Source organism: Amblyomma maculatum, chromosome 6 (assembly GCF_055883805.1).
Source record: "Amblyomma maculatum isolate TAMU_Amacu chromosome 6, ASM5588380v1, whole genome shotgun sequence".
In the NCBI taxonomy this organism is placed as follows: domain Eukaryota; kingdom Metazoa; phylum Arthropoda; class Arachnida; order Ixodida; family Ixodidae; genus Amblyomma; species Amblyomma maculatum.
Window position 1 is genome coordinate 59,012,071 of NC_139349.1, and position 25,769 is coordinate 59,037,839.

The following is a 25,769-nucleotide window of genomic DNA, read 5'->3' on the forward strand; positions in this document are numbered from 1 at the left end:
AGCTACTTCAGAGGAAGGACGCTTGAGAAAAATGAGAAGTTTAGTTAAGTCTCATAGCCCCGCTTGGCTCGAATTGAATTCATTTCCATAAAATATAGGTCACATATCTAGCCGGGAGCACGATTCATTTGTGCAGGGAGTATTGATTGTGAGGATACTGCCCAATGCCTTGGCGCTAGTTCTTAAGACTTATGCCTCTGGCCTGGAGGCTCAGTGCACTTTGAAGGGTAGTTGGTAATGCGTGTTTTCTTTTTTTGAAAGCAATACAGCACAACGATTTTACACACACTGACAGAGGAATATGAACGAATCGAAGGAACTGCGCTAACAGACGGGACTAGTGGGAAGACGAAACAGACACAGCGCATGTGTCTATCTCGTCTTACCACTCATCCCGTCTGTTAGCGCTGTTTCTTCGTTCCGTTCAACGTGAACTAACCAGCCCGACGAAGTCGTCTTCTTAGTGTGATATGACAGGACGAGCACTGGAAGAATTCGATCTCTCTCAGGAGTTTGGAACATATTCTACGGCTAATAAAAGCCACTGGTCTTTTAAAGCTAGCGTGGAATATGACTCCTCTTTTCAGAGATCTAGTGCTCATCACAAGGACGGCCTGAATGCCTTTTTTCTTCGTTTCAGGTCATAGATGTAGCTATAAGCGTCCACTCTTGGTAGGGGCGGTGTCTCATTGGCTTATCGGTCGGCAGTTATAAGATGGCCGACAGAGGCACCATATTACACGTGGTGCTGGCCAACACCAGGCGCTCGGTTCTGCTCGGCCCACCGCAATACTCAATGGACATTCGGAACACAGACCTCTCTGTCAGTTTGGTGAATGGAAACTCTGTGATCCTGAGGAAATTCTTAAAGCTATGGCGTCCTGCACTTAAAGGCACAGAGTAAGCGCACCAAGGATAAGGCGCCCCGGGTGGCCACTCTATTCCAAGTAGAAAAAGTCAACCTTGGGTACAAGATTCTGCTCAGGTTCGGGAAAACTTACGTACCAATACAGCAGCGGCCTATTGTAATCTTGATTGGTTGCTAATATCGCAAATATGTTGTGTTCTTGGTTCACGCTCAGTGTCACTGAGCCTCTGTGAGGATTTTGTTGGTACCGCAAAATGAGCCAAGATTGACCTGGGATGATTTGCGTTCAAGCCCGACAGCTATCACATTGCTCCAGACTGCTCTAGTTTCCTCTGCCGATATATCTAGACGTTGTTATGCAGACTTTAAATTGAGCGCTGCCGAACGCGATGGGCATTCGTAGTTCGATAAAAGCCGAGCGGCTTGCTTTAAGAGGGACCTATTCAGCTAAGGGTATTAGCTGGCGTCGTGATGAAAGAGTCAGAATATTCCGTTAGTCTAAGATCCAGCTCCCTTATGAGTTTGCACTCACTTATGTTGAAGAAATGACACACCTTGTTCACCTCGCCAACACTAATATGACCGAGGAGAAGGCGTGATATTTAAAGCAAAGAGTCAGAGAACTGCTTTTTACAAGCGTCGTGACAAACCCGCCAAACTTTGTGACCGAATCCGCCTAAGAAGATTCCAGCTTTGAGAGGGTCATGCGGGCCAGGATGCACCAATATATCAACCCCTTCAAGTACCCTCGCAAACAACAACGACCGCACATCTGCAACCGAAGATAGCCTACAGAACCTTATCTGCGATATCATTCGGGGAGAGCTGTGCTGGCTTCTGCCATCGTTCTAAGAGTTCCACGTAACGAATATCAGCGTTAAGAAGTGATGCAGGTGCTTGGCGCTCTGAACTTGATATTCACAGTGCAAGACCCACAGGCCAGGAGCGTGCGCCACGGCATTATGTAGCTCCACTCGTCGACGAGACACTCCATGTCCTCCTTGTTTCCATCTCACGGTTCCTGAAGGCCGCGCTTTAACCCTCACCAAGAGGAAACTGAGGACAGCAACCTTGAAACGTGAGGTTGTTTCGCGACGACATAACGAAGGTCATCCGCTGCCGACTACGACTGACAACGACGTAACCACTGCACCTGTGATCTATACAGCACCCTTAACGATAAGGGCGGGACCGAGCTTCAAAATAGCAGCGGGGGCGTGCCTCAGCCGAGATCTCAATACATAATGTCACGGATAACAGGGCTAGACGTAACAGACGATAAGACGAAGCTGTACCAGCAGGCAAAACGTTCGGCGCTCAGCACGCGAGTCAACTTCAGTGTCCTCTTCTTCCAGGCGCAGCAAGAAGATGGAGACACCAGGTGGCATTACTCCCCCTCTTAAAAAAAAGAGAAATAAGGGACGGAGCGCGAGGTAAGGTGTCCTACGCAACAACGAAACAAGCGCATAGCGCACTACCGCGTGAAATAGGGCTTCATGCGGACGACGTGCACGACCTCGGAGCGTGGTTGCCGACGCGAGGGCTGCACAGTACCCACTGGAAGAACTTCGTATGTTACTTCCGTGACTCGGCGCAGAACTTCGTAAGGTCCGAAGTAGCGGGAAATCAGTTTATCACACAAGCCGGGCCGACGCACCGGGGTCCATACCCAAACTTTCTCTCCGGGATGGTAGGCGACGTGTCGATGACGGAGGTTGTAGCGGCGTGCATCCGTGCCCTGCTGTTGCTGAATGTGAATTCGGGCAAGTTGACGTGCTTCCTCAGCGCGCTGAGCAAACTGTTCGGCGTCTGGCATGAGTGGATGATCATCTGTGCAGCTCGGAAGCATAGCATCCAACATCGTCTGAACGTCACGTCCGTAGACTAGGCGAAATGGTGTAAAACGCGTCGTCTCTTGGGTGGCCGTGTTGTAGGCATATGTGATGTAGGGAAGAATTTCATCCCAGTTTTTGTGCTGCGAGTCTATGTACATTGCGATCATGTCGGCGATGGTTTTGTTGAGTCTCTCCGTGAGGCCATTCGTCTGCGGGTGATATGCAGTAGTTTTTCGGTGGCTGGTATGACTAAGCTCGAACACGTCGTGCATGAGCTGTGCCGTAAAGGCGGTGCCTCGATCGGTTACGACTAGGGACGGTGCGCCATGACGCAACACGATTTGCTGCATGAAGAATTGAGCGATCTCAATTGATGTGCCCCGCTGCACTGCCTTGGTTTCCGCATAACGTGTGAGATAGTCGGTCGCGACTATAATCCATTTGTTACCCGTCGATGACAGCGGAAATGGGCCCAGTAGGTCGATGCCGACTTGGTCAAACGGCGTCCGAGGTGGAATAATAGGTTGGAGCAAACCCGCGGGTTTGAGAGGAGGTACCTTCCGACGTTGACACTCGCGGCAGCCTCTGACGTAGCGATGGACGGCGTCAGAAAGTTTAGGCCAATAATAGGCTTGACGAACTCGAGCGAGTGTGCGTGCAAAGCCTAAGTGGCCGGAGGTGGGCTCATCGTGGCAAGCAAAAAGGATGTCGTCGCGCAGGTCGGCCGGCACGACAAGGAGGTGCGCTCGATCAACAGTGCTGGAGTTTTTCTTGAATAAAACGCCATTCCGAAGACAGAATGCAGAACGGTGCCTTCCAAACTGGCGGGGAACGTCAGCAGCGCGACCCTCCAGGTGGTCAATGACAGGTCGAAGGTCTGGGTCAGCTCGCTGTCGGGTCATTATATCTGAGGCCTTCAGTAGTCCAAGAAAACTTGTGTCATCCGTGGCGTTATCGACAAATCCGACGGGTGCCCGCGAGAGCGCGTCAGCATCTTCGTGCTTCTGACCAGACTTGTACACAATGGAGTAATCAAATTCTTGAAGGCGAAGGCTCCATCGTGCTAGGCGCCCTGATGGATCACGGAGATTGGCCAGCCAGCACAGAGAATGGTGGTCAGTAACGACTTTAAACGCGCGTCCATAGAGGTAAGGCCTAAATTTCATAGCTGCCCACACAACTGCGAGGCATTCCTTTTCCGTAGTGGAATAATTTGTTTCAGCGCGGGAGAGCGTGCGGCTGGCATACGCAATGACCCTTTCCACGCCAGCTTGGTGTTGAATGAGTACAGCGCCAAGGCCGATGTTGCTGGCGTCGGTGTGGATTTCGGTGGTAGCGTCTTCATCAAAGTGCGCAAGAACAGGAGTAGTTTGAAGTCGTCTGCGTAGCTCCGCAAAAGCCTCCTGTTGCTCGGCGGCCCACACGAACTGTGTATCATCCCGCGTGAGGCGGTTCAGGGGTGCGGCTACCTTGGAAAAGTCGGCGATGAAGCGGCGGTAGTACGCACACAAACCCAGGAAACGTTTTAAACTCCTCTTCGTGGTAGGAACGGGAAATTTTGCGACAGCGGCAGTTTTGTCGGGGTCTGGCCTAACGCCTGCGGCACTCACGAGATGACCAAGAAACTTCAACTCTTTGTAGCCAAAGTGGCACTTTTCGGGCTTGAGCGTCAAGTCAGCTGACCGGAGGGCATCTAATACTGCTCGAAGGCGTTCAAGGTGTTCTCCAAAGGTTTCAGAGAACACGACAACGTCGTCGAGATAAACTAAACAGATTTGCCATTTGAGGCCAGCGAGAACGGTGTCCATCATGCGCTGAAAAGTAGCCGGCGCTGAACATAGGCCGAATGGCAGCACTTTAAACTCATACAGTCCATCTGGGGTAACAAAAGCTGTTTTTTCGCGGTCCCACTCATCAACCTCAATCTGCCAGTACCCGCTCTTCAAGTCAATGGAGGAGAAGTACTGGGCGCGACGAAGCTTGTCGAGCGAATCGTCGATACGGGGCAGCGGGTAGACGTCTTTTTTAGTGATGTCGTTCAACTTTCGATAGTCAACACAGAAGCGAAGGGTGCCATCCTTTTTTTTTCACAAGCACGACAGGGGACGACCACGGACTGTTGGAGGGTTGGATGACACCATCACGAAGCATCTCCTGAACCTGTGTGTGAATCGCTTCACGTTCCGTCGTTGAGATGCGGTACGGCTGCTGGCGTATAGGGCGGGCATCGTCGGGAGTAATTATACGGTGTTTCACAAGAGGCGTCTGCCGAATTTTCGATGATGTCGCGAAACAAGCACTGTATTTTAAAAGAAGAGAACATAGGTCGTGCTGCTGTGTTTCCGAGAGATCTGTACTAATATCCAGACGATCAAGGGATGGGTGCACATTTTCAACTTCTCCGAACGTAAAACATTCAGAAACGTCCGCTAAGGCGTCGGCGAATGCGATAGCGGTAGCGCGGAAAAGATGGCGGGGCTCGTTCGTGAAGTTAGTCACCAGGAGCTCAGATCGGCCGTTACGGAGATGGATGAGACTCCGCGCCGAGGTGATACCGTGGGTGAGCAAAAGGGACTGGTTGCCCTCAGCGACCGCCGTTCCGTCACGCAGTTCATCGCAGTTAACGGTCACAAAAACACTGGAACGTGGCGGAATAGAAACGCTCTCGGCGGAAATTCGAAGAGGGGCGTGGCTTTGGCGGTCTACGGTGTCAGTATCATCCGCTTTCTCAGTTGAAAAGGTCACGGTACGCTTCCGGAGATCGATAATGGCCCCATACTCCCGAAGAAAATCGACACCAAGGATACAGTCGCGGGAGCAGTCAGGTATTACAAGGCAGCTTACAACAAACGTGGAGTTGCGAATTTGGACTCTCGCCGTGCACTGACCGCTCGCAGTTACGACATGCCCGCCAGCGGTTCGAATCTGCGTGCCAGACCATGGCGTCATCACTTTTTTTAGAAGCGCCGCTAGCTTCCCGCTTAAAATGGAAAAATCAGCACCAGTGTCTACCAATGCGCTAACCTTATAGCCGTCGAGGACCACGGGTATATCCAGCGAGAGTCTATCTTCACGTGTACGAACTGTCGTCGGGGCCGTCAAGTCGCGGTCGCTCACAGGTGGCGTTGTCGGGGGGTCTTCGTTGCGTCGATTTGAAGCGGCCTCGCCCCCTGAGGTCGCTGTCTTTAGTTTTCCCGGCTCGGACTAGACGGCCGTCGCTGCGCCATCCAGGAGGAGCTGGGCTGCGAGGATAGTCGGCGTGGAGACGGAGATCGTGACTGTCGTCTAGAAGTTGGCGCCATGCGCTGCTGGGCTACGTAGTCCTCAATATCCCGGGGTCGTTGGCCTAAAGGAGGGCTACGCATGTCGATGGGGAAACCCTTCAGTCCCAGTTGTCGATATGGGCACTGTCGATACAGGTGGCCAGGTTCTCCGCAGTGGAAGCACAGGCGCTGCCGATTTGGGGCACGCCACAGGTCTGCCTTTCGGTAGGGTGGTCGGCGGTTGTCGATGTACGGTTCGGGGTGGGCTGAATACAGCGAGCCTTGGTCGGGTGGCGGTAATTGTGTGGAATCGGTTGGGGAACGTCGCAAGATGTCCGCATATGTTGGCCGACAGGGCTCGGTGGAAAAGGATGGCGGGTTAGCGGATGGTACCGAAGGCCGAAATGCTTGTTGGAGCTCTTCTCGGACAATACTAGCGATAGAGCCGATCGTCGGCTGGGGAGCACCGAAGAGCGTCTGGAGCTCTTCGCGCAGAATGGACCGGATAATGTTGCGAAGAAGGTCCGGACTAGCCCCGAAGGCCGAATGCGGCTCCGTGAGCGAAGCGGCGAGTATCGGCCTGTCGTAGGTCGTAGACCGCTGCTGGAGCATCCTTTCCATCGTGACTGCCTCCGAAAGAAACTCTGCAACTGTGCTCGGCGGATTGCGCACGAGCCCAGCGAACAGTTGTTCCTTAACGCCGTGCATGAGATGGCGTACCTTTTTTTCTTCAGGCATGGCCGGGTCAGATCGTCGGAACAGCCTAGTCAGGTCCTCCACGTACATGGTTATGGTCTCGTTCGGCATCTGTATGCGAGAGCGTAAAGCCCTTTCCGCTCGTTCTCGGCGATCTGGGCTGGTGTAGGTGTCCAGGATGCAGCGGCAGAACTCGCGCCACGATGTTAGGGCGCCTTCGCGATTCTCGTACCATGTACGAGCGCCATCTTCCAGGCTGAAGAAGACGTTCCTGAGCTTTGCGGCGTCGTCCCACTGATTAAATGCGGCGACGCGTTCAAACTGGGTGAGCCAGTCTTCGACGTCTTCCGTCTGACAGCCGTGGAAAACCTTAGGCAGTCGTGGGTTCTGGAAAGTGTAATGGCGTTTGCATGACAGGTCGAGGGGCGGCTGCGGTGGTGAATTCCAACGGCCCGTGCTCAGGTGGTAGGCCTAGGTTCCTCCGGCTAGTGCGGTGAACAGGCGTGTCAATTAACACAGGACCTGAATCCTGGGTATGCGGAGGAGTGCGGGACATATATTGGGATCGATACCCAGCACCTCCACCAAAATATGTCACGGATAACAGGGCTAGACGTAACAGACGACAAGACGAAGCTGTACCAGCAGGCAAAACGTTCGGCGCTCAGCACGCGAGTCAACTTCAGTGTCCTCTTCTTCCAGGCGCAGCAAGAAGATGGAGACACCAGGTGGCAATAATGAAAGTGACATCAGACACCATTGGCGATACGCATTGCTATGGCACAAACATGCATCCTTGAAGCAGCTGTCAATGGCCTAACAGTGCCTTGTGGATGCTGGAGCTGAGGACCAGATTAAGAAAGTTACGCCCATTTTGGATGGTCTTCTGATCCACACGTATGGTGATAGCCTAATTACGCCACCGGGACGATGCACCGCAGTAGTAGCAGTAAAAAGGACATACTTATCCGGCTATCTTTCTGGGCCAGTAGTATTGTTCCTGCGATAAAAGTTTGAGTAAGAATTTTCTAAGTGAACATGAGGCGATCATGGACCTTCGGCTGAAGCTCATCAAGATTCAAGCGATATAGCCATACGTGCTCCGAAAACTTTGACCCACCACGTTCCTCTAAACGCTCTCACTAAAGAATTGAGCGTACCGATCCATCATTAATCACTGCAAGCTCAGGGATCTAAGACATCAATACCACCGAACGCTCCGTCCAGGAAAACACGCAGCTCCTTTTAGATCGGTGTCTCGTCATGACAAGAGACATCGACCATTAGTGGAATGAAGAAGCTAAGGTGGTGGCTACTTCACCGAAAATACCGGCATCTAAAATAAGGCACCCTTCCTGAAGTGTATGCAGATGCACTTCAAATAAGCAAAGTTCAAAGATTGCTTCTTCGATGAGCTGCCAGACATCCGAGGAGTTTTCGCCCTCTGAGACCAACCCGCAGAAGACGGTCCCGACAAAGGCCATCAGACCAGGTTCCACTTAGCACTGCTCTGGAGCAGAGAAGACAATATTCGCGCTGTTAAAAGCTAAAACGGGTACTTTTTGTCAGCATCGAAACTGGTAGAGTTCTCGGAAAGTTTGATGAATGCCATTGATTAATAAGTCGGGGCAGTCTTGTTGGAGATTGGCCGTAGAGAGGCGGTGCCCCCCCCCCCCCCACACACACACACACAGAAAAAAATAAAAATGAAAAACGAGGACACAACAGAAGTCACAACATAGACATGAGTGCAAGCGCTGCCTTTTTCATCTGTGTGCTTCGTTTGCGTCCCCTTGTATTTTGTGCGGTCCCTCGTTATGGTGAACGGCAGCATCCAGATCCTGAGGGACCGCGTATCGCGCTGATATCTTGCCCTGAAAAGTAAAGCTTAAGCGTCCCCCATATTTAAATGCATAAGTGATAGGGCACCTGAGGTGGCTTTCCTACTGCAAGTGGCGCAAGCCAACATGTTGTATAAAAATCTGTGCGGCCCTAAATAACCGTGATCGTTCGGAGTATTGACGTCTAGGACAGTTGTAAACGGCAGCGTAGGTATTCTAAAGAACCCTTAACGGCATCGCGTCCTGGCTTTAAAAGCGAATTTAAATGTGCCTCAGATTTGTCTGCATGTTCAGAAAAATATTTTGCAGAGTGATGTAAAAAACAACAAAAAAAAAAAAGAAAGAAAGAAACAGCACAAGTGGATGCGAACTACTGCTTTTCGCTTTCAGAAAAGCAACGCAAATATAGTGCGCTCAGAATTATCGAGTTGTTGCGTGTTCAATTCGCATTCTCAGTAGTTTTCACGAAATTTTTTCGTTTACCAACTTGCTCTCGCTATTCGACCGGAAGCTGAGAGTCGCAGTAAAATTCGTATAATTTCCCGGATTGGTCATTAGGTAAAGCAGTCGACCAGTAGCACAGTGGATTGTGGCTTCGTGAAACTGTCGCACTAACAGAATGAATTCATGCTTCATATAATGTGAATTCATCTGACTATCTTTTTTCTGCGCCAAAATTCTTCATTGCCGAGTACCGTATTCGTTGGTGTCAGTTATTTTAAGGCTCCTCAAGTGCCCCGAAATTTACTCCTTGCAGGGGAAAACGGGAGAATAATGCACCATAATTTTTTCATAATTAAGAACGAAGAAACAGCCTGGAAGATAGTTGCGCAACGCCCGGCCTCTCTTGGGGCCTAGAGTCGACACTTTTAGCCTCTGTTTCTTCCAATCTAGGCCCATCACGACCATATGGCCATAGGTGTTCCGTGCTCTAAAAGGGCTGCTATACACTCCTTGCTAATACTCTCATCTTAAAAAGAAAACTCGACAGGATTCAGCTACGGCACACTTCTACGCTGGCAGCTGGAGCTCTGATCAATAGTTAGTGCCCTGTGTAGAGCTGTCATATTAAGGTTTCTGCCAGTCATCCGAGCGTAAGCTCTGTTAAACACGGCATACTTTCGTACTGGCGTTGAAGTTGTTAAAAATAATAAAGGGTTACATAAATAAGTAACTTCTGGTCGATCTAATAAATTCGATGAGGGAGCGGTGAGAGGGCCTCTGCGTACAACGGATAAATGATGCTGATTTGTTTGGCGGGGAACGCACTGCTGCCAGGTGGCGAATTATTGTTGGCTTCTCTTCCTTATGCGAGCTTCTCGCTCTATGCCGGCCTCTGCCTCGACCCTATTACGCTGTTTCTTCGCTGCTGCTTTTCGGCGAGTTATATCGGTTGGATGTTGAGGCTCAGCCTGACGCCTGCGCCGAAGCGTTGACTGCAGTCAGACCAGCGCGCACCTCATCTATGACGAAACTGAGCATTCCAGCGCAGGCGAAGCAAGGGCTAAACCCCCGTATAGTCGCGTGGTATCACAGCGCCGATGCTTTATGTTTACGACCGGGGCGATCGCTCGGTGGCTTCGGGTATAGTGCTGCGAACTAGGAAGACGAAAAAGCGGGCGGTGACGTGGGCAATACAGCTCACGCTAGGCCTGCTGCAGCTGCTGGATGTCAAACGCATCCCTCTAGGGCCTAGGAAGTTGCAGTGCGAAGAGTAAAGCTAAATTACAAAAAAAAAAAAAAGAACGCGTCCGCAAGGATTACACTCACGGCCTAGCTTAACGTGCCAAAGTAATTCATAGTGATGACAGATGTCGTGGTGGAGAGCTCTAAAATAATTTTGACCGCACTTGCCTATTTACTGTGCACTGGTATTCCAAATCATACCGGCGTCTTTGGATATAGTCTCCGACGAAAAGCGGTCACCTCGCCCAAGATGTTCATTTCATGTCTCTTTTTGCTCATGAGCCGCACTGGAAGTTACTACGAACTGGAAGTTACTAAGTCAAAGTTGTAGGTGGAATATGTCCAGTAAGTCACAGAATACAGCAAGTCACGTGAAGTTCCTAAGGAGGACAACGAGTCCGATGCAGCGAGAAGCGAGCACACACTACATCGGTGGTCTAGTAAGTGTACTGCGCCTAAACGGTACGCGAAGCATGCACGAATCTCGCGCTGGCGGAAACGCGACGGACGCGTCTATGTTCAGTCTCATCACTGTCGATATGCCGATGAATTGAACTTAAATTAGCCCTGCGACTAATTAAAATAGATGGTGACGCTGAAGGTGGCAGTGGTGCCCCCAAGCAAATTAACGCAATACAGTTTAAGAGTCTGCTCCATACAATAGGCGAGAAAACAGATAATGTGCACACCGTGCGCAAGCTCACTGATGAGCTGGTGAAATCATACGACCCAGTGGTGAGGGTTCTTGAATAAAGCTTTGTTCCGAGAACTAAATTGTCTACCAATGAGTGAACCACAATGTGTGCAAGCAAAACCCTCATAAATGTGGACGTGCTTTTTAGAAACCTTTTAATAACTCTTGAACAAAGTAAGCACATAGCAGTGAAAGACGAACTATCCGCAACAACCTTGTTGTGGTGATTCCAGGCGTTGCGGTAAGTAAAGAGTATTAAGGGTGTACCGAACTAAGACAAAACAAGGCCGCCGAGGCGACACGTTGTCCTATAGTAGTGTAGCAGGAGGCAACCGAGATTTGCCGCTGGGGACGGACAACCGCTGTTGTTGAGGAGGTAGGAAGCCTCACAGAAGGGCGCTTCACAGCCATGATTAAATGGAAGGGCACAATAGGCTGGGGTGTTTTCATTATAAAAATTGTAAAAAGCTCCCGTTTAAGTCGTCTGGTATGGTTATAGTTACTAGACATTCCATAAAGTCACTGGAGTAGGCGCGAAACGTGTATGGGTGACGTATAAGACATAGTGGTTCACTGTATCAAGCTGACATCGACTTGAAATGATGGATACCGAGCACCGCATCACAGGAATCCTCGGCAGAAAGCCCTATGCAGTAATTTATAAAAGGTGAGCACCTGTACGTTGCTTATGCAAACAAATGCAGAATTGAAAACGTGGAAAACCCCTCGATGTAATACAATATGTTGAACAGACAACTGAGTGATGTTTCCCGATGACAGAAAGAAAAAGAAACCAAGAACGGGACTGTGGTCACACTTAACGCAGACGGCTCGTGGAAGGGTGGCAATGTCCATATGATGGATGGATCCCTTGCATTACTGGCTTTCGGTTGCTGTAACGCACATTTACTTCTACGATCGATAACTGCGCTGCCGAATTGGCAGAGACTTCAGGTGTTTGGACAAACAAGCAAACCAGTGCCGAGTACTTTTGTTTCGAACAGTCACGTGAAGTTTCGACATTAATTATTGTATTTGAACTAGTCTCTGTCGACGGACTTCTCTTCGGCAAGCGTGCAGCAATGCAGTTATGCTACGGATGCTAGAAGGACTACCGAAATATTTGTTCTATATTACATATTTGATAAAAAGTAGCTGAAAAGCACAGCTCAAATGTTCGTACAGTGTCGAGTTGGCCGCTTAACGTGAGATAATTATCAGCAAATATGCATTCCGGGAGAAAACTTTGAAATTTTCGGTAAGCACAGTACAGCCTGACGGACCGATGGAACTTTTCCGAAGTCTAGCCGTTCAAAGGGTCAGCGAGTCATTTGGGTAAGCTCTCCCTAATTTTTTGGCAGGGTCAAATCGCTGAGAGGCATCGAGTGGTAGTAACAAGCCAAATTGGAGCAAAATGTCGACAGTGTGAAGCGAATTGTAAGTGTGCAACGTCCCCAGCACCCCTTACCGTTTGAGTGCACGTCTCCTCCAGCACGTGCAAGAAATGCTTGTACCCGGTGCATTTTTATTACGCTCACTGCCTGGCATAGAGAAGTGGTGTTTACAGAATAAAATAATTACCTGGGTGGCCTTTGTTACTAATATTTCAGTTTTATTTTTCTTTTACTTTTTTCTTTCTTTCTTGTTTCTGGCGCATACTTTACTTAGCAGTCATCTTTCTTCTTTTTCCATCAACGCCATCCAGAGTCTTTAAACTAGATAATAGAGTATTATCAACACGTTCGCATGAAGTCATCGTAGAGCGCAAATTATTATGAAAGGAGCTGTGTGCATCGTTTGTGTACATAGAACGCTGTTTCAATGCAATAAATGTCATGTTGAAAAGATGAAATTCTGCGTAGAGTAGTAGTTGGCTTGGTAGGCTGGGCACCGAAGGGTGGTGGCACGAGTATTGCTCTAAAGATACATTTTTAATAATGAATAGCATGAGAATGTCGACACGGGCTATCCGCACATCCTGTTCACAGCTCTGTCTACAGCTGTGCCCACAGCTCGTGCTTACACGTTCTGATGACGCCACGTTTCCGCGTCATGAGGCAAGAAAGGCTTCCACCCTTATAAAATGCCCGAGCTTTGACTAAATTATCTGAAAACATTTACAAATACGCGCTTAGACTCCCGTTTGCGCTATTAGCAGATCACAGGAACGTAATATGTCGCTGTCATTGCATGCCCGTATTTATAAACAATTTACCGAATTAACTAAGTCGTAGAATCTAGCACGGCATGCGTGATCTTGAGTATTACTTTACGCTCCCTCACACGACAGAGAATAAAATAGACCCAGCTGACCTGCTTTCTTGAAAAACATCAAACAGAACTACTAGAAAGGAGGGGAATGAATTCCCCCCTGGGGAGGAGCTGCCAGTGCCATGGAAATGTTGAACGAAAAAAAAGAAAAGCATCCAAACAGTGCCTACGCAGCCAAACTGATTAGTCCATGTGCCTTCGCACTGAATCTTGCACGGCGTAACTCCAGAAATGACGCACTACACCGAAGCGAGAAGTTAAATATCGCTGTCAAAAAAGTTACTTTTCAAAGGCAACATACTTTCTCTTCCGCCTATAGGCTAAGGACGTAAGCGCTCCAAAGGCTTCGTGACCACCCAATGGGAAGAAATGGGTTTCGCAAAAGCAAAGCAATCCGTATAGTGTCCTAGAATTGAAAAAAAAAAGTTTGCAAACTACGAGGACAGATGTTAGATACGCAGTGACCACAGGAAACCAGAATATGAACTAATGCTCTTGACACTATACTGCCTGCGAACGCACACGAAACACTAGGGCTCAAGTCGCATAACACCAAGTTTGTAACATGCCGAAAATAGCAACCTTGCAGCAGTGTAAAAACCGCCAAATAGTTCGCGAAGGAATATCTTAATACACATTTAGTGTTGGTATCACAGAAAAGCACGTAGAAGGGTGGAAGTTTCCTACCAGGGTAAATTATTTTCAAATAAGGAGCCTGATAAATATAACTCTGCCATGTGCCACCGAGTGTTTGTGACGATGCAGGGGGAAAGTGAATTAAAATTAAGGAATGGAGATAACTAGCTCCTAGGTCCACAAGGCTTGCAAAGTGCAACATTGAATATGTCAAGTAAGGAACGCCCCTTTTTGAGAACAAGTGTGCGAATTATAAGTCGAGCAGCATCCCACGGAACTATGAAATAGGCAGCATGCCAACCATGGTCGTATCAATAACCACAGGGCTGTCGTAAAACAAAAAAGCACGTTTAACAATCGACATCCATAATAAGTGAACCCATATTCTGCCGTTCGAGCCGGTTGGACCGTTGCCTTTCTCTCAGCAGAAAGGGAGATGTCGTGGGCTTTGAGCAGCGCCGATCAGCGCGTCATCAAGTGGCAAACAGCGGCATAAAAAGACGCATCTGCGAGGTGTAGAGGAAAACATCAGCCTAAGAGGTGCACTTACGCTAACACAACTGGCTCATTTCATGCAGGCAAACATTGAGTCCCTGAGTTTGTTTACTTTTGTGGGTGCTCGGTGGTGTAATACAAGACCCGGTGGGCCATGCCCTGTTCCACCAAGAAACGTTTTAGTTTTATTAGTTTTATTATTTTTTAGTTTTATAGTTCCCTGAAAAAACTTCGGTTACGACAGAACGCGTCAGCATAAAGCATGCAACAGCCGAGATAAACAATCCCCTATGCATCACCCCGCGAACCTCGCCTACATAGAGAGCTTGCGAAGTTGATTAATTCCACTCAGAGATGTAACAAATTGGCCTTTGAACGTGGGACACTACCATTATCGCCCTTCCTGAACGGAGATTGACGTGAGTGTGAACATAGACACACATAGCGCGGTGCTACTTGCCTTCGCCTTCGCGCATTTAAGTAGCTTTGAAACAAGTGAATCTCATATGCGAGCCGAGGACATAAAAGAAGCAGATTCATTCAAAAAATCCTGACATAATAAGCGCTTAGCATGCAAAAGGTATTGATTGTATTGTTTTTCCAGGACAACAACGGGTTGATTAACTTAGGAAATCACAAAGATGTATATATTGTCACGACTGAAGTCAGAGGAAGCCGTGAGAGTACACGTAGCCGAGGACCCGAGAATAAGGTCGGCTTGTCGTTCCGAACACAGAGTCACAGAGTCCAGCACCAGCGCGCCGCTCGTGCCAACCACCGCTTCGTCGTCGTCGGCCCCAAAAACGGCTGTCGCGCGGCGCTAGGCACGTGGCAATATTCCCCCCCCCCCCCCCCCCCCCGTGAAAGAAAACATCGTCTCGATGACAAGGTTAGAGGAGAAAAAAAAGTTAGGCGTGAGGTGAACTGTACAATAACGCAAGGTTTCACTTGCAGGGAACGCTCAGTCACGCGAAAAGTACGGCTTTAAGCGCACCACATGCACAATGTCAGGCCGCTGGCGTCGAACACTGATGGTCAGAGTTCCATCTGGAATGACTTCGTAATTGACGTTGTTTAAGCGGCGCAGGACTTTATAGGGTCCGAAATAGCGGTGGAGTAGTTTCTCGCTCAAGCCTTTGTGGCGCACGGGGTCCACACCCACACTTGGTCCCCTGGTTCGTAGTGGGCCTTCCTGTGCCGAATGTTATAGTGTCGAGCGTCGGTGGCATGCTGCTCCTTGATGTGCAAGCGGGCCAGCTGACGGGCTTGCTCGGCCTGTTCTGCGAAATGGGCGGCGTCGGGTTCGACCGCTTCTTCCCCGCACGGGAGCATTGCGTCCAGCATCGTGCGGGCCTCTCTGCCATATACGAGACAGAACGGCGTAAACTTCGTGGTTTCCTGCGGCGCCGTATTGTAGGCGAAGGTGACATACGGCAGGATCTCGTCCCACATTTTATGCTCAACGTCGATGTACATTAAAATCATGTCCGCCAAAGTTTTGTTTAGTCGTTCCGTTAATCCATTTGTCTGAGGGTGATACGCTGTTGTTGTGCGATGCTCGGTGTGGCTGAGAGTTAAGGTGTCCCGCAGTAGCCGAGCTGTAAACGCCTTTCCGCAGTCAGTAATGATGGTCGACGGTGCACCGTGTCTGAGCACAATGTCGCTCATAAAGAATCGAGCAACTTCGCCGGCGGTACCTCGGGCAAGGGCCTTCGTTTCAGCGTAGCGTGTTAAGTAGTCTGTGGCGACTCCGATCCACTTATGTCCGTTCGAGGATAAAGGAAATGGGCCTAAAAGGTCCATGCCCACTTGCTCGAAGGGTGTGAGGGGTGGTTCAATAGATTGTAACATTCCGGATGGCTTGAGCGTGGGTTTTTTTTCGCCGCTGGCACTGTCGACAAGTCTGTACGTAACGTCTAACGCTCGGAGAAAGATGTGGCCAGTAGTAGTTCTGCCGGACTCGGTTTAGGGTGCGTGCCAAGCCAAGATGCCCTGAAGTTGGTTCGTCGTGGCAGGCCAGGAGGATTTCGTGCCTTATATCAGCTGGTATGACTAGCAGGTATGTTTTCGCACTCGACATAGAATTCTTATAAAGCACCCCATTGCGGAGGCAATACGACGACAACCCCCGAGCAAGGTACCGGGGTATTGTAGGATGCCCACCTTCAAGATGGTCAATAATCAGTCACAACTCGCCGTCGGCACGCTGTTTGGAGGCGAGATCGGACGTGGTGACTGCTCCGAGGAAGCTATCGTCGTCGGTGGCATCTGACGAAGGAGGGAAGACGGGCGCGCGGGACAGGCTATCAGCATCGGTGTGCTTCCGACCAGACTTATAAATAACATCAAAATCGAACTCCTGTAGGCGCAATGCCCAACGTGCTGAGCGGCCACAAGGATCCTTTAAGTTTTTCAGCCAACACAGCGAGTGATGGTCAGTGATGACGCGAAACGGTCGGCCATATAGGTACGGGCGGAACTTGTTAGCGGCCCATACTACCGCCAAACATTCTTTTTAAGTGGTGGAATAGTTACACTCAGCACGGGAAAGTGCACGGCTGGCGTAGGCAATTACGTTCTCGACCCCGTCTTGGTGCTGAACTAGAACGGCACCAATGCCGACGTTGCTCGCATCCGTGTGTAATTCTGTGTCGGCATCATCATCGAAATGTGCCAGGATCGGGGGTGACTGGAGCCGGCGTCGTAACTCGTCGAAAGCCATCTGCTGCTCGGCGCCCCAGGAAAATGATGCGTCATCTCGAGTCAGGAGAGTCAGAGGGCTGGCCATCTGTGCAAAGTTTTTGATAAAGCGACGATAATAGGAGCACAGCCCCAAAAACCGTCGCACTGCTTTTTTGTGGACGGGGACGGGAAAGGCAGCAACGGCAGCAAGTTTCTTAGGGTCAGCTCGGATGCCATCAGCACTCACGATGTGCCCAAGAAACTTCAATTCGGTGAACCCGAAGTGGCACTTTTGAGGCTTGAGAGAAAGGTTGGCAGACCGGACAGCTTCGAGGACAGTTCTCAGGCGGCGCAGGTGTTTCGTGAACGTCGGTGAAAAAATTATCATGTCGTCGAGATAAACAAGGCACGTCTGCCACTTAAGACCTGTGAGCACAGTGTCCATCATCCGCTGGAAGGTGGCAGGAGCACAGCAGAGCCCAAACGGGAGGACGCGGAATTCATAGAGCCCATCTGGTGTTACAAAGGCAGTTTTTTCACGGTCCCTCTCATCAACTTCAATTTGCCAATAACCACTCCTGAGGTCAATGGAGAAGTACTTGGCTCGGCGAAGTCGGTCGAGAGAGTCATCAATCCGTGGCAACGGATAGACGTCTTTCTTTGTCTTACTGTTAAGTTTCCGATAGTCAACGCAGAAACGAAGTGTTCCGTCTTTCTTTTTAACGAGGACTACAGGCGACGACCATGGGCTGCTTGAAGGTTGAATGACGCCATCGGCGAGCATCTCCTTGACTTGCTGTTGGATAGCGTCTCTCTCCCGAGGTGACACACGATAGGGCTGCTGATGGATGGGTCGAGTGCCTTCATGCGTGATGATCCGGTGTTTAATGACCGATGTTTGCTGCACTTTAGATGAAGACGTGAAGCACACACGAAACTCCAGCAATAGATCTCGGAGTTGCCTCTTTTCAACGGAGGAAAGGCTAGAATTGATGTCGACAGCGTGTACGGCATCACCCGGTTCAGTGCTAGGCGCAGCTTCCTCTGAAGCAAAACATTCGGCGACTTCGTGCAGATGGTCGACGTAAGCAATGACAGTGCCACGGAACAGATGTCGATGTTCATTGGAGAAATTGGTGACAAGTACCTCCGTCTCTTTTCCGCGAAGGAAACAAAGACCTCTTGCCACAGAAACTCCCAAGGCGAGTGAGAGGGAGACATTAGGCTCAACAACCCGGAGGCCGTGATGTGGCTCGTCACAAGTAACTCTGGCGAGGATGCTGGCGCGTGGCGGCACTGTGAGGCTATCATCGGCGACTCGCAGCGTGGAGTGGGACCCGCGGTACTCATGCCTTTCAGTGGCCAGTTTGGCGGAAAACGTCACCAAGCGGTTCGGTAGATCTATAGTGGCACCGTGCTCACGAAGGAAGTCGATGCCAAGAATAACATCACGGGAGCATTCGCGTAGAACGAGAAAAGTCGCAACAAATGTGCAGCCTCGCACCGTAACCCGGGCTGTACACATACCCAGTGGTGCAACCACATGTCTGCCTGCCGTACGTATGTCTGGTCCGTTCCATGGCGTCATCACCTTTTTCAGTGTCCTTGTAAGCCGCCCGCTAAGGATAGAATAATCGGCTCCCGTATCAACTAAAGCGCTGACCTCCTTCGTGTCGACGATAATAGGGATGTCCAGGGAGACCCGGCCAAGACAAGGGCCTGTCGACGTCGGTTCGGAGGGAAGTGAGCGGTGTGGTGGCGGAAGCTGGACGGCGGTTGGGTGGTCGGCGTCGGGACAATTCAATGTCGACGGCAGGTCGGAGTGAAGCAAGCGGTGCGGCGACGGAAGCTGGGCGGCAGTTGTGTGGTCTGCGTCGGGGCGATTTAAGCGACACGGCGGTGATAACTGGTCGGCGATGCGGACGACGTCGGGGCGATCTGGTCTGTGCGGCGAAAACTGGACAGGAATTCGGCGTTCGACGTCGGGGTGAATCGAGCGGTGCGGCGGTGGAAGCTTTACAGCGAATCGGTGTGCGGCGGCCTCGCCCCCAAAGGTCGCCGGAGCTAGTTTTCCCGATGAGGGCTCGAGGAACCATGGCGTCCAGCGGTATACCGTGACCCAGAGGATGAAGAGCGATGAGGCCAAGGCGAGCGCGACTCGCGACGAGGAGAATGTGGCAGACTGGCGGGTGACGTACGCTGGCGGGTGACGTACTCGGCGATGTCCCGAGGCCGCTGACCAGGCCGTGGACGAGGGCTGTCGGGGGAAAATCCCCTAAGGCCCATCTGACGATAAGGGCACTGCCGGTGCAGGTGACCTGCCTCGCCACAGTGGTAGCAGAGAGGGCGGTTATCTGGAGCGCGTCAGAGATCAGTTTTCCGGGGCGCCTGGCGCGGATCTGCCCGAAGGGGCAGTGGTGCCGCAGCGTGCACAGCGACCTGAGGTTGCGTGTAAGGCGAAGGGGTAGGTAGCAGGGCTGGGCGGCGTGTGACATCAGCATAAGTCATCCGCTCGGTGGGGCCCGGGGGTGGTGGTGGAACGACTGTACTTGTTGGTGGCGTGAGTGCGTTCTGGACCTCCTCACGGATGATGCCGGCCAGGGAAGCTACGCCAGGAGTAAATGATCCATGAACTTTCTGGAGCTCCTCGCGAACAACGGTGCGAATGAGGTCGCGAAGGGAGCTCATATCTGCCCCGGGATTGTAGTCGGTTCGGTCAGACAGCGGTAGTGTGGAGATGGAATTCAGCCGACCGTACTGGCTGCATCGCTGCTGTAGCAGTTTCTCCATGGTCACAGCTTCAGCCAGAAACGCCGCGACGGCGGTGGGCGGGTTCCGCACGAGACCGGAAAAAAGCTGTTCTTTGACGCCGTGCATCAGGTGCCGAACCTTCTTCTCCTCACTCATAGACGGGTCGGCGCGATGGCAAAGGCGCATAACGTCTTCAACGTACATTGCGACCCCCTCGTTCTGACGCTGAACTCGAGAGGTCAGGGCACGCTCGGCATTCTCTCGGCGGTCACTGTTGGCGTACGTACCGAGGAGCTGACTTTGGAAGGCCGGCCACGTAGAGAATGTGGCCTCGCGGTTCTCGAACCATGTCCGAGCAGCGTCTTCAAGGCTGAAGTAGACGTTCCGCATTTTCGCAGCGTCGTCCCAGCCGTTAAACGTCGCGACCCTTTCATAGTGAGCCAGCCAGTCCTCGGCGTCTTCAAACTGCTCACCGTGAAATGGTTTAGGGGTACGTGGGGTCTGAAGGATGAGACAGGACGAAGGGGTGGAAGGGACAGTCATGGTACGGGCGGGCGGTGTCGTTGCCACAGCCAGATTCTCTTCGTCAAGAGGGAAGGCCTCGGGGGACAAGCCTCGGAGCTGTCGGCTGGTACGGTGAACAGGAGTGGTCACGAGAGGCGGCCGCGTAGTGTCGTCCGCAGGAGAAGGGATCATCGATGGCACCTCCACCAGTGTCACGACTGAAGTCAGAGGAAGCCGTGAGAGTACACGTAGCCGAGGACCCGAGAATAAGGTCGGCTTGTCGTTCCGAACACAGAGTCACAGAGTCCAGCACCAGCGCGCCGCTCGTGCCAACCACCGCTTCGTCGTCGTCGGCCCCAAAAACGGCTGTCGCGCGGCGCTAGGCACGTGGCAATATCAGTAGAAAAAATGGCATTCCCATTTTGACGGTTGTTTTCAGTCAACAGGAGGCAATATCATTATCGAAAGCGTCACAAGCAGAATGTCTCTCTAGATTGGCGTACAGTTAAAACAACACGGCGTAATTAAATTTTTGAGGGCTCAGATTATTCTGCACATCGATATCCAGCATTGAATGAGCCTTTTTTTTATAGGGAGGCGTAGTGGGCGTTAGCAAAGCCAGGATGCGGGAGTGAATCACATGTGTTTAGAAATAACCATGTCGACTGTAAAAGACAAGGACCCGAGTCGACTTGGAGCTCGCGGCGCGTGTTGATGATTTGGTTTGCGTGGATCGTCGCATCAGGCACATGGGTATCGTGTACATTGCCGGCGTGTCTCTTGGAAGAGCTAAGCAGATCGTAAACTACGAGGTAAGTCCATGAAAGTGTTCCAAGAGGGTGCCTTGTCAGTGGACAATCGATAGCAAGCGCGTCCGACAAAGAATATATAACAATAGGTAAATGTTTTCTTTAAACAAATCGCAACATTAATTAGTTATTGGCTGGTCGCCACTAACTGTAGACTAAACACCCGAGCATGTTGGACAGGCGTCCGACCTCTGCTGATTCGATGGAGTTCACGATCCTATAATCAGCTTAGACCCATGAAAATTATCTTCTGGGACGATGACGATGCAAATGTGATGGCATAAGACGTGATATAAGACAACGGGGAAAACTGTCTGCAGACGCTGAAGGACTTATGCGCATTTTTGCTTATATTTCGTGCTCAAAAATTGAGGGAGGCATATTCCGGTTACGCCAATGGCAGTATGCCGAGAAGTACTGGTTTGCCTCATAGTTTAGGTTAAGGTCAAAGGTCAGGTCGCCGCAGTATCAGGCATTTTGGTATCCTGGGTGTGGAAGTATTATTACAGTGAAAGAAAAGAGAGAGATTGACACCGCTGGGAGGAACGCTGGTAGCTACGTACCAAAGATGCTAGAACCAGGTGTATTGCAGAGAGTAATGAAAACTTTTTGCCAATGCAGACCTGAAGGCTGCATTTTGATGCACTGGTTTAGTGTAGCGAAGTGACGGAAGTGTTGTGCTAAGTTATATGTGGGGCCGGTGTGGGTAAGCTTGCCTTTGTCTCATTCTGCTTACCAGCTGTTGTTTTGTTCGCACTTATTTTTGCACACATTTGAGTGCAACAGGTTTCCAAACCTTTCATGCTGTGATGCTATCTTGGCAACGCAATTGCAAACTGGTGTATGCCATGGTCTGGTTAATTGCATTTTGGAAATTATGAACTCATCTAGGGTTCAAGTTCTGCCAGTCACTGGTTGAGGTATGAAATTCTATTTTGTGTTGTTACGATTATGTGAGCAGAATTAAACTAAGCTTAGTGCATCCAAAATGTTCCTGCTAAGGCTAATTAGTACCTTTTAAAAGATTTTAGACGGTGTTCGATCGCATCTCACCTTTCCAAATGGAAGGAGCGGCCCGAGCTGCGAGCTCCTTTCCCGTCGATCATGATGTTTAGTCTTGTGACGTCACACAACTCACGACAAATCAATGCCGGCCTTGTGACCAGCAAAATACCACCTGCCAGATGCATGGTCGTGATTTTTTAAGACTGGTTGCTTCAACCAAGGCGGGGGGGGGGGGGGGGGGCTACGGTACTGGTGGTTGTTATGATGACCCTCGGGTGTAGGTTGCTATGGCTGCGGCTATTAAATCATCACGAAACAGCTTAGCCAATCAGAGGGACGGCACATACAGACGATTGAGTGATCCTATGAGTGTACTTCTAGAAATACTGCATGATGCGATCCTTCAGCTTCAAGACGCTCCGCAACACGCAAGGCGAGAGACTGCGGGAGTGTTGGAGAAGCTACACTTCCAGGATGATCTGCCTCACACACCTTTGGTCCGAACCTAGCCACATGTGACTTGTGGCTCCAACTGAAGCTTAGGGAACATCTGAAGGACGTGTGCTTTGTGTCTTAGAATGCTGTCGCAAATGCAAAGAGAGGTTGGTGTCCCCAGCAGCTGGTTTCATTTTTCTGAGGCAGTTTAAAACACTAATGCACCCTCGACGGAAGTGCATGAACGTCATTGGGAAAGGTTTCAGGAAATGAATTAGTGCTCCAAATAGGAGATTTGAATTTTTCTTGCTGTTGCAACGTCTTTCATTTTCGTTACTTAAATAGGTTACAGATTAAGAGGCAAAAAGTATTGAATATCCATCGTATTCACTTCAGCGACCTGAAAAGTTTTGAGGCTGACATTGACAGACTTGTGGGTTCTTTAAATACCAGTAGCCGAACTCTCGAGTTGTTTTGATCGTGTGCTTGAGTAGACGGCCCAGAAGCGGCGGTGCTGCCTTTCGTTTATTTGGCTCCGAGTCCCGAGTGTTCCAACCGAGTCCAGTATGAAGCAACAATCACGGAGTCCCATCCGAGGTTTGCAACAGCAACCAGAAGGTGGCGCATGCGGCATAAGTTGGAGCTCCCAAAGCGTCGGAGACGCTATGGCCATCTCGTGGCTGGCGTCACAAATCTAGGAGAGGGTTTTTACGGACCAGTACTAGATGGCGCGGGGACACCGGATGACTTAGGGAACCGCGGCACAACATGGAAGCTCCGTAGGAGGACTGCACTGTAGTCCATTTAAGAAAATGAATGTTTAAATCTTTAAAAGAAACTTGGAAAAAAATGATGCGGAAAACAAAAGGAAAATAAAAAATAAAGATGAGCTAGGTAATCTCGGCATTAGCTGGTTTCAGCGAAAGAACGTGTGAAGCTGATTTGCAAATATTTCATACATAAATTTTCTGGGTAATTTTAGTTTCCGTATTATGCCCTAGACCCACATCGTGCCGAGCTGGGTAGTGCTTCTGCGGCTGAAAGGGGCCAAACTGTGTATTTGAATGGCAGAAGAATTACATAACTTAGGCGGGCTTTGAGATTAGTGGCTGTAGCTGCGGCCTGATTGCGGCAGCTGCATTGAACAGTTGAGAAAAATGTGCTCTTTTCTTGTGGCAACAATAGAAAAAGAACACAATTCAATGACCTTTCTGCTTAAGCGTCACTTTGTTACTTAACCGAACGCATCAAGACACAAAGCTCTATTAACAGTCTACTAAGAGAGAGGTACTTAAAACCCGCGATATGAGGCGTTGAGACTGATGAACTCCTGAGCTAATAAAATATCCTGGAATTTCTCATAAGTGCATGATGGTAAGTTTCCTGAATATACCCACTGTAGGACCGGGGCCTCTCACATATACCTCCAGTTAACCAGGTTATGTGCCAGCCGCGATGGCCTAACCCCAACTAACTTTCCCTTAACTTTCTGCCGTCCCTTGCTAAGCTTGTGCCCTCTTATAAAGTAATGCATCATCCTTAACGACCACGGTTGCTTCGCTGACGCCCTACTTAGCCGGCTCATATTGTCTGCTTGATATTCACTAGGATATCATAAACCCGCACATGTTTCCTGACGCACTCTTCTTGCTTTTTGTCTTTTAACATTGCAACTTACCCTTATCATTTTCCTTTCAATAGCTCGATACGCTGTCCTGAGTTCAAGCAGAACAATTTTCTTTATTCTGTTTGCCTCCTTGTGAACTAAACGCGAGCACCAGTAATATTAAGCTGCTGAAACTCTTGAAAGATGTTGATTTTGAGCGATAATGTCACTTATTCGGGAAAACCGGATGTGCAAGCTGCATAATGACAAGGTAGCACTCGTACCGCGAGCTGTTAGGAAAAACATGAATCAATTAACCAGGTTTAGTCATCGGCCGTGAAATTTTGTCATTGTTGAGGTAGACAGAAATTTTAAGTTTTGCACTACCACAGTTTAGAACTTAACCGATCTTATTAGTGTCCCCCTAAGAGCCCTGTTTCAGCAATTAAATGTTAGGAATCTAGTTGAAAGGAGAATCATCTTTACGAAAAGTTGGCTGTTTTAGCATGAAGTTGAGAGGACGAGAATCACGTGGTTTAAGGAGAAGAAAGACTGTTTCAGTCACATAGTGGAAGAAATGCAGACACAAGGAGGAAGCAATGCTACAGATTTAGGAACCGTCTAGATGAAGCAGGTCGTCATCACAAAAGCCATAGGCTCAAGGCCACGTAATGGAGAACCTTACTATACGAATGTGAGCCATTAAACAGAAATTTGCTTACCTAATGTCTGTCCGTGCGTGACCGCCTAGCTTTGAATTTTTGAATAAATGAAGGCAATGATTATCAAAAAGCATCCAAAACTTTCTCTTCAAACGCAGGGAAACGAAATTAGATGAAGGAAGTTTACTCAATGAGGGTTACTCTTGTATAAGACTACGGAAGTACTTTGATGGTCCAATGTGCTTCCAATTCCTGCTTAACTGGACCGGTCGACCAGCGCCAGCTACTAAGTTCGCTTAGCGACTAGCAGAGCATCTCCCTGGACGAGCAAGTTAAGCAAGAAATGGAGGTTGCTTTGTAGGGCTGAAGTTGTGGCTATGGGTGGCTGTGACTGTGGATCCAATTAAGCATGAAAAGATAGCTGTGATTCCGCTGGATACAAGCTTGTTTAGATAGCCAGTTGAGCTTAGAGCTAAATGACGGTCAGCTTTCGTCACGCGCTAATAAAATATGTTTCTCAAAATATTCAGTAAAACGTGCACGTTGTTCTGGTTGAAATACTCAGTATGACGTGGGAAACACGGGATGATGTTATAGAAAATGTTCGTAGAACTGAAATGAACAACAATTGAATTTCGTTAAAATGAAGGGCGTTTGCATAGCGTTTAATAGAGCTTCGGCGGGGGAAATTAATAAAGTTCGTACAACTGAATGCCTCGTTTAAGTGACGTTCGTTCAAGTGGTATTTTACTGTATTTGTTGAAGAGCTAAACCATCGCGCTCCAAATAACCTTTTTTGGAATGTACCTACATCCCTAAAGTTAGCTAGACGTAAACCGAATCCGCTGATGTCGGGCTATTTCCTAGAAGCAGCTAATTTCTCTAACTCTTATAATAAGGTGTTCAGCAGTGCCTTTCTGGTAAGTGGCGTCGGACGAGTATGGGTAGGATGAAGCTTGTACAAAGCAAAATCTCACTCCTCGTGGAGAAGCTCTCAAGTCCAGACGATGTAAATGTAATTTCTGGTTTC